The sequence below is a fragment of the Odocoileus virginianus genome, chromosome 11 (genome assembly GCF_023699985.2).
Source record: "Odocoileus virginianus isolate 20LAN1187 ecotype Illinois chromosome 11, Ovbor_1.2, whole genome shotgun sequence".
In the NCBI taxonomy this organism is placed as follows: Eukaryota; Metazoa; Chordata; class Mammalia; order Artiodactyla; family Cervidae; genus Odocoileus; species Odocoileus virginianus.
This window is the reverse complement of record NC_069684.1, coordinates 24,764,313-24,772,285: the sequence shown is the minus strand read 5'-3', so window position 1 is coordinate 24,772,285 and position 7,973 is coordinate 24,764,313. Positions and strand designations below refer to the sequence as shown.

Genomic DNA, 7,973 nt, shown 5'->3' with positions numbered 1-7,973 from the left:
TCTAGGAAGGAAAAAGAGGAATAACATTTATTGAGCACCTACCATATGTGGAGCACTGAAAGATATGCTAGCAAAATAGAGACACATGAGGCCAGTCCTAGCACTTTTTGCTTTCATTTTCACTGTATCAGACTCACAAGGTTCATAATGATTCAACATATATCATAGGCCAGAGGGTGTTTGCAAGTATGAACTACATTCTCAGCCTTGGGCAGTGACAGGACTGGGGAAGTGAGATAAATTTACATACAGGTGGAGTCAATGGGATACTTGTAAAATGATTTAAAAGTTTAGCTAGTTTGGGATTTCCGTGGTGGTCCAGTGGCTAGGACTCTGCACTCCCAGTGCAGGGGACCTGGGTTCAATTCCTGGTCATGGAACTACATCCCACATGGGGCAACTAAGAACTGGTGCAGCCAAATAAATAAAAGTTTAGCTGGCTCAAAGATGCGTTTGTGCATCTATAAAAATTAGGTTCAAAATTCTTGACATGAACCCAGGACCAAGTCTGGGCTCCTCTTTCAAGAAAACTGCCTAAGTTGGGATAAAGTCAAAACATAATGGGAGGGACTTCCCTGGTGGTCCAGTGGTTAAAAATATGCCTGCTAGTGCAGGGGACATGAGTTCAGCCCCTGGTCTGAGAACTAAGATTCCACATGCCACAGAGCAACTAAGACCATGCACCATAACTTCTGAGCCCATGCTGCAACTACTGAAACCCACATGCCTTAGAATTTGTGCTCCTCCTGTTTATAATAGCCAGGACATGGAAGCAACCCAGATGCCCATCAGCAGACGAATGGATGAGGAAGCTGTGGTACATATACACCATGGAATATTACTCAGCCATTAAAAAGAATTCATTTGAATCAGTTCTAATGAGATGGATGAAACTGGAGCCCATTATACAGAGCGAAGTAAGCCAGAAAGATAAAGACCATTACAGTATACTAACACATATATATGGAATTTAGAAAGATGGTAACGATAACCCTATATGCAAAACAGAAAAAGAGACTCAGATGTATAGAACAGACTTGTGGACTCTGGGAGAAGGCGAGGGTGGGATGTTTCAAGAGAAGAGCATCGAAACATGTATATTATCTAGGGTGAAACAGATCACCAGCCCAAGTTGGGTGCATGAGACAAGTGCTCGGGCCTGGTGCACTGGGAAGACCCAGAGGAATCGGGTGGAGAGGGAGGTGGAAGGGGGGACTGGGATGGGGAATACATGTAAATCCATGGCTAATTCATTTCAATGTATGACAAAAACTACTGTAATGATGTAAAGTAATTAGCCTCCAACTAATAAAAATAAATGGAAAAAAAAAAAAGAATTTGTGCTCCTCAACAAGAAAAGCCACCACAAGGAGAAGCCAGCACACTGCAACTAGAGAGTAGCCCCCACTTGCTGCAACTAAAGAAAGCCATGCATGCAACTAGAGAAAGCCTATGCATGAAAAAATAAGTTTTTTAAAAAACACAATGGAAAGGCATTGAGAAGGAAGGGACATGATCAGATCCATGCTTTAAAAAGAATACTCCGGTTACAATTAGGTGTTATCTCACAATGGTCAGAAAGGCATCATGAAAAAGTCTACAAATAACATGCTAGAGAGGGTGTGGAGAAAAGGGAACCCTCCAACATTCTTGGTGGGCATGTAAATTGGTACAGTCACTATGGAGAATTGTATGGATATTCCTTAAAAAACTAAAAATAGAGTTACAGTATGATCTAACAACCCTACTCCTGGGCACATATCTGGAGAAAATCGTAATTTGAAAAAATACGTTTACTCCAATGTTTGTAGCAGCACCATTTACAACAGCCAAGACATGGAAGCAACCTAATGTCCAATGGTAGATGAATAGATAAAGATGTGGTATATATACACAAGGGAATATTACTCAGTCATAAATCAAATGAACTAATGCCGTTTACAGCAACATGGACAGACCTAGAGATTACCATATTAAGTGAAGTAAGTCAAAGTCAACTATCATATGATCTCACTTATATGTGGAATCTAAAAATAATTTTACAAATGAACTTATTTATTTAAAAAAACAGACTCACAAACATAGAGAACAAACGTGGTTAACGAAGGGGAAAGTTGGGGGGAGGGTGTAAGGACAAATTTAAAGTTTGGGTTTGACAGATACACACTACTACATATAAAACAGATAAACAATAAGGATCTGCTGTATGGCACAGAATCTTATAATAACCTATAATGGAAAAGAATGAAAAAGAATTTATATATATATATATTTTTTTATATATCGTATATATGTCATATACATGAAACTAACACAACATTGTAAATCAACTATACTTCAGTTGAAAAGAAAAAAAGAACTTCGGTTGCTGTATGGACAACGGAGGGGAATGCTGCAAGAAGGGAGCAGGTATGCCTACACGGTGGTATGCAGCTGCTGGTTTGCTCTGGCTCAAGAAAGTTGACTGTGTCCATAATTTTCCCAAAGCCACATGTAGTGGCATCAGGTTGGTAGGCTGAAGGAAGCTATGGTGTGAATATTTACACCAAATATACCTGCAAATACTACAAGCCAGGACTTCCCTACCTGCCCACCCTCCAGAGACAGTTTACCAGGACTGGAGGGGCTAGAAAGCTTCTACAGGGGATCAGACAAGAGAGGCAGGGTGCTCCAGAGTGGTGACAGTGGAAGTGAAGGGAAGTGGATGGATTTGGAAAGCTATTTGCAGATAGAAACAGCTGCTGACAGTACTGACAGGTTGGATATGGGATGGGGTGGTCAAGGTGAGTGAGGTGAGAGAGTGTTGTAAGGAGAAGCCAATTCTGACTCCATGTTGGAGCTATTTCTTTGATTTGCTTTTTATTGCTTTTGTTATTACAATAACATATAATAGCCTGCCTCAGAGAACCCAGCCCCTCTGCCTGGCTGTTAAACTAAAAGTGCCTTTGTTTAGCTCACAGGGAGATAATCTGACCCTGCCCACCTGTTAAAAAGAAGAGATTAACACACCCCTTCCAAAGGCTGGTCCTTCCCAGAGATGTTCCGCAAGACTGAACACCCCTTTTTACTTTACTTCCTCACTGCCTCTCCCTCTCTATTCTGCCTTCTGACTTTATTTCCTTATCGCTTTTCTCCCTCTGGCTCTATGAAAAAAACCTGGCATCCAGAACCCACAAGACGGTTAATTTGAGACATTAGTCTACCATCTTCTCCATCAGCAGGCTTTCGAAATAAAGTCGTATTCCTTGCCTCAACACTTCGTATCTTGGATTCATCGACCTCTCATGCAGCAAACGGAGGAAGTTTGAAGTCATTAACAAGAGAAGAATATCTCCCAGGTTTTAGTAAGTATGAAAGTGTGAGCATCAAAGGCAATGTTCCGAGTTTGGCTTTGAGACAGAGAATGTCTTGGACTTAGACAATGAGGTGATTTAGAACTACACACTCTATAGTTTTCAGTCACTGTGGCCTGACCCTAGTCCACCCTCCCAACTCACTTGGGGCATTCTCTTTCTGCCTCTCTGCCCTAGACTCCAGTCCTGCCAGCCACCTTTCAGTTCTTCATTTAGAAAATTTACTTAGCCTCTTGGCCTTCCTACATTCTGCTCCCTCAGCCCACAGTGTTCTTATCACAGCTCTCTGCATGGCTGGTGTGTTTCTCCCTCGGGTCCCTGCTAACAGAGGATAGCTTCTCCCTCCAACCATATCCTCTCTGTTAGTTTCCTTTTTAGCACTTATCACAACTTATAATCATATACTTGTCTACTTGCTTGAGTTCTGTCTCCCTCACTGGACTGTAAGTCTTCTTTAAAAATTGATTTCTGAAAAATAAAAAATAAAAAAAAATAAAAATTGATTTCTGATTCTTTAGCATTTGACAGAATTTGCCAAATAAATAAATAAACAAGAAACACAGCCTGCCTGCTGCCTATAAACAACACAGACCAAGACTGTACCGACTCTGCAGCATATACCTCTTAAGCGTCCGCAATAAAAAGCTGAATTTAGAAAAACAGTTGAGCCTTTGCAAGTAACTCATTCACAGGACAGGGTGTGACAGGCAAGGGCAAGCCCAGGCTTAAGCACAGTCACTTCCCCAAGTTTAGATCTATCTAAAGAACCATAAAGTTCTTATAGTGAAGGTGACAGCCAAAAAAAAAAAATCCTAAAGGAAGAATAGGGAAGAAGGGAATCTGACTCCAAGTTACATCTGTTTCTTTCACTTTAAGCTTTGCTCCCCATTGCTTTTGTTACCATAATCACTGAAAGGATGCTCTCTATAGCTTAGTTGTTGTTCAGTCGACTCTTTGTGACCCCATGGACTGCAGCACGCCAGTCTTCCCTTCCTTCACCATCTCCCAGAGCTTGCTCAAACTCATGTCCATTGAGTTGGTGATGCCATCTAACCATCTCGTCCTCTGTCGTCCCCTTCTCCTCCTGCTTTCAATCTTTCCCAACATCAGGGCCCTTTCTAATGAGTCACGTCTTCCCAACAAGTGGCCAAAGTATTGGAGCTTCAGCATCAGTCCTTCCAATGAATATTCAGGACTGATTTCCTTTAGGATTGACTGGTTTTGATCTCCTTGCAGTCCAAGGGACTCTCAAGAGTCTTCTCTAACACCACAGTTCAAAAGCATGAATCCTTTAGTGCTCAGTCTTCTTTATGATCCAACTCTCACATCCATACAAGACTACAGGAAAAACTATACTTTTGACTAGATGGACCTTTGTCAATAAGGTAATGTCTCTGCTTTTTAATATTCTGTCTAGGTTTGTCATAGCTTTTCTTCCAAGAAGCAAGCATCTTTTAATTTCATGGCTGCAGTCACCATCTGCAGTGATTTTGAAGCCCAAGAAAATAAAGTCTGTCATGGTTTCCATTGTTTCCTCATCTATTTGCCATGCAGTGATGGGACTGGATGCCATGATCTCCATTTTCTGAATGCTGAGTTTTAAGCCAGCTTTTTCACTCTCCTCTTTCACTTTCATCAAGAGGCTCTTACTTCATCTTTTCTTTCCATCATAAGGGTGGTGTTATCTGCATATCTGAGATTATTGATATTTCTCCTGCAATCTTAATTCCAACTTGTGCTTCATCCAGCCTGGCATTTCACATGATACATTCTGCATATAAGTTAAATAAGCGGGGTGACAATATACAACCTTGACTTACTCCTTTCCCAAATTGGAACCAGTCTGCTGTTTCTTGTCCAGTTCTAACTGTTGCTTCTTGACCAGCATACAGATTTCTCAGGAGGCAGGTAAGGTGGTCTGGTATTCCTGTCTCCTGAAGAATTTCCCACAGTTTGTTTTGCTCCACACAAAGGCTTTGGTATAGTCAACAAAGCAGAAGTAGATGCTTTTCTGGAACTCTCCTGCTTTTTCTATGATTCAATGGATGTTGGCAATTTGATCTCTGGTTCCTTTGCCTTTTCTAAATCCAGCATGAACATCTGGAATTTCTTGGTTTACCTTTTGAAGACTCGCTTGGAGAATTTTGAGCATTACTTTGCTAGCTTGTGAGTCTATAGCTTTAAGCATATATAACGACCTGCCTCGGGGAGCCCTGCCCCTCTGCTTGAATATTAAACTAAAATGCCTTTGTTCAGATCACAGAGAGACATTCTGACCCTGCCCACCTGTGAATGGCTACAGAGAAGAAGAAATTAACACATCCAGCACAACAAAGGAAACTATAAGCAAGGTGAAAAGACACCCCTCAGATTGGGAGAAAATAATAGCAAATGAAGAAACAGACAAAGGATTAATCTCAAGAATATACAAGCAACTCCTGCAGCTCAATTCCAGAAAAATAAATGACCCAATCAAAAAATGGGCCAAAGAACTAAACAGACATTTCTCCAAAAAAGATATACAGATGGCTAATAAACACATGAAAAGATGCTCAACATCACTCATTATCATAGAAATGCAAATCAAAACCTCAATGAGGTACCATTACATGCCAGTCAGAATGGCTGCTATCCAAAAGTCTACAAGCAATAAATGCTGGAGAGGGTGTGGAGAAAAGGGAACCCTCTAACACTATTGGTGGGAATGCAAACTAGTACAGCCACTATGGAGAACAGTGTGGAGATTTCTTTAAAAACTGGAAATAGAACTGCCATATGACCCAGCAATCCCACTCCTGGGCATACACACCGAGGAAACTAGATCTGAAAGAGACACATGCACCCCAATGTTCATCACAGCACTGTTTATAATAGCCAGGACATGGAAGCAACCTAGATGCCCATCAGCAGATGAATGGATAAGGAAGCTGTGGTACATATACACAATGGAATATTACTCAGTCATTTAAAAAATTCATTTGAATCAGTTCTAATGAGGTGGATGAAACTGAAGCTCATTATACAGAGTGAAGTAAGCCAGAAAGAAAAACACCAATACAGTATACTAATGCATATATATGGAATTTAGAAAGATGGTAACGATAACCCTACATGCAAGACAGAAAAAGAGGCACAGATGTATAGAATAGACTTTTGGACTCTATGGGAGAAGGCGAGGGTGGGATGATCTGAGAGAACAGCATCAAAACATGTATATTATCAAGTGTGAAACAGATCACCAGTCCAGGTTGGATGCATGAGACAAGTGCTCAGGGCTGGTGCACTGGGATGACCCAGAGGGATGGGATGGGGAGGGAGGTGGGAGGGCGGTTCAGGATGGGGAACACATGTAAATCCATGGCTGATTCATGTCAATGTATGGGAAAAACCACTACAATATTGTAAAGTAATTAGCCTCCAACTAATAAAAATAATTGGGGAAAAAAATAAAGCTAAACATGCATTAATATGGAAAAAAAATATAAAGAAATTATGTGTATGTTAAAAAAAGAAAAGAAATTAACACATCCAATTCCCAATGCTAACTAAGCCAGGAGATATTCTGCAAGACTCAGGGCCTTTTTATTTGACTGCCTCACCTCCTCCACCTCTCTGTTCTATAAAAGATACTGGCATCCAGACCCCAGTGGATGGTACTCTAGGACAGGGGTCCCCAACCTCCAGGCAGTGGACTGGTACCTCCTGTCAGATCAGTGGCAGCATTAGGTTAGAAATAAAGTGCACAATAAATGTAATGTGCTTAAATCATCTTGAAACCATCCCCCCCACCCTCAGTTCGTGGATAAATTGCCTTCTACAAAATTGGTTCCTGGTGCCAAAAAGGTTGGGGACCATCGCTTTAGGACACCTATCCACCATCTTTTCAGAAGCTCAGTTTTCTGAACAGTCGCTCTTTCTTGCCACAAACCTCACCTCCCAATTATTGCCCTGCTGTGCAGTGAGTGAGCAGAAGGAGCTTAGATTCAGTAACACAAGCTCACAAAAGGAGATTCACATTTGTTGGAGAAGTTTGTTGAGAAGATGTGACTGCAAGCTGACCCTAGAGTTGGATCCAGGCAATCAGGCTTCTTATTTGATGCCCATGTCCTTAGAGTGTACACTCCATGCACTTCTGCTTAAGAACCATTTTCAAAGACATAGCCTTGAGGGACTAAGGCACTGTTGAGATCATCTGGATAGTATATGTGATGGAACCTGTTGCAGAGAGGTGACTCCATGTTGGAAACTGTTTCTTTGACTTGATGTTCATTGCTTTTGTTATTATAATCATACTTAATAGCTTGACTCAGAGGACCCTGCCCCTCTGTCTGACTGTAAACTGAAATGCCTTTGTTCAGCTCATAGACAATCTGTTCCTGCCCACTTGTGAAGAGAAAAGATTGTTGTTGTTCAGTAGCTCTGCTGTGTCGACTCTTTGTGACCCCCAGGGACTGCAACATGCCAGGCTTACCTGTCCTTCACCAGCTCCCAGAGCTTGCTCAAACTCATGGCCATGAGTCGGTGATGTCATCCAACCATCTCATCCTCTGTCATCCCCTTCTCCTCCTGCCTTCAATCTTTCCCAACATCAGGGCCTTTTCAAGTGAGTCGGCTCTTCCC

At 41.6% G+C, this 7,973-nt stretch overlaps 1 non-coding gene across 1 annotated transcript; it reads left to right on the top strand.

Moving 5' to 3' along the window:
• The first annotated feature begins 307 nt into the window (after positions 1 to 307).
• On the top strand, positions 308 to 380 carry TRNAG-CCC (transfer RNA glycine (anticodon CCC)). Its single transcript has one exon. It is a non-coding gene; the product is annotated as a tRNA-Gly (tRNA).
• The last annotated feature ends 7,593 nt before the right edge of the window (positions 381 to 7,973 follow it).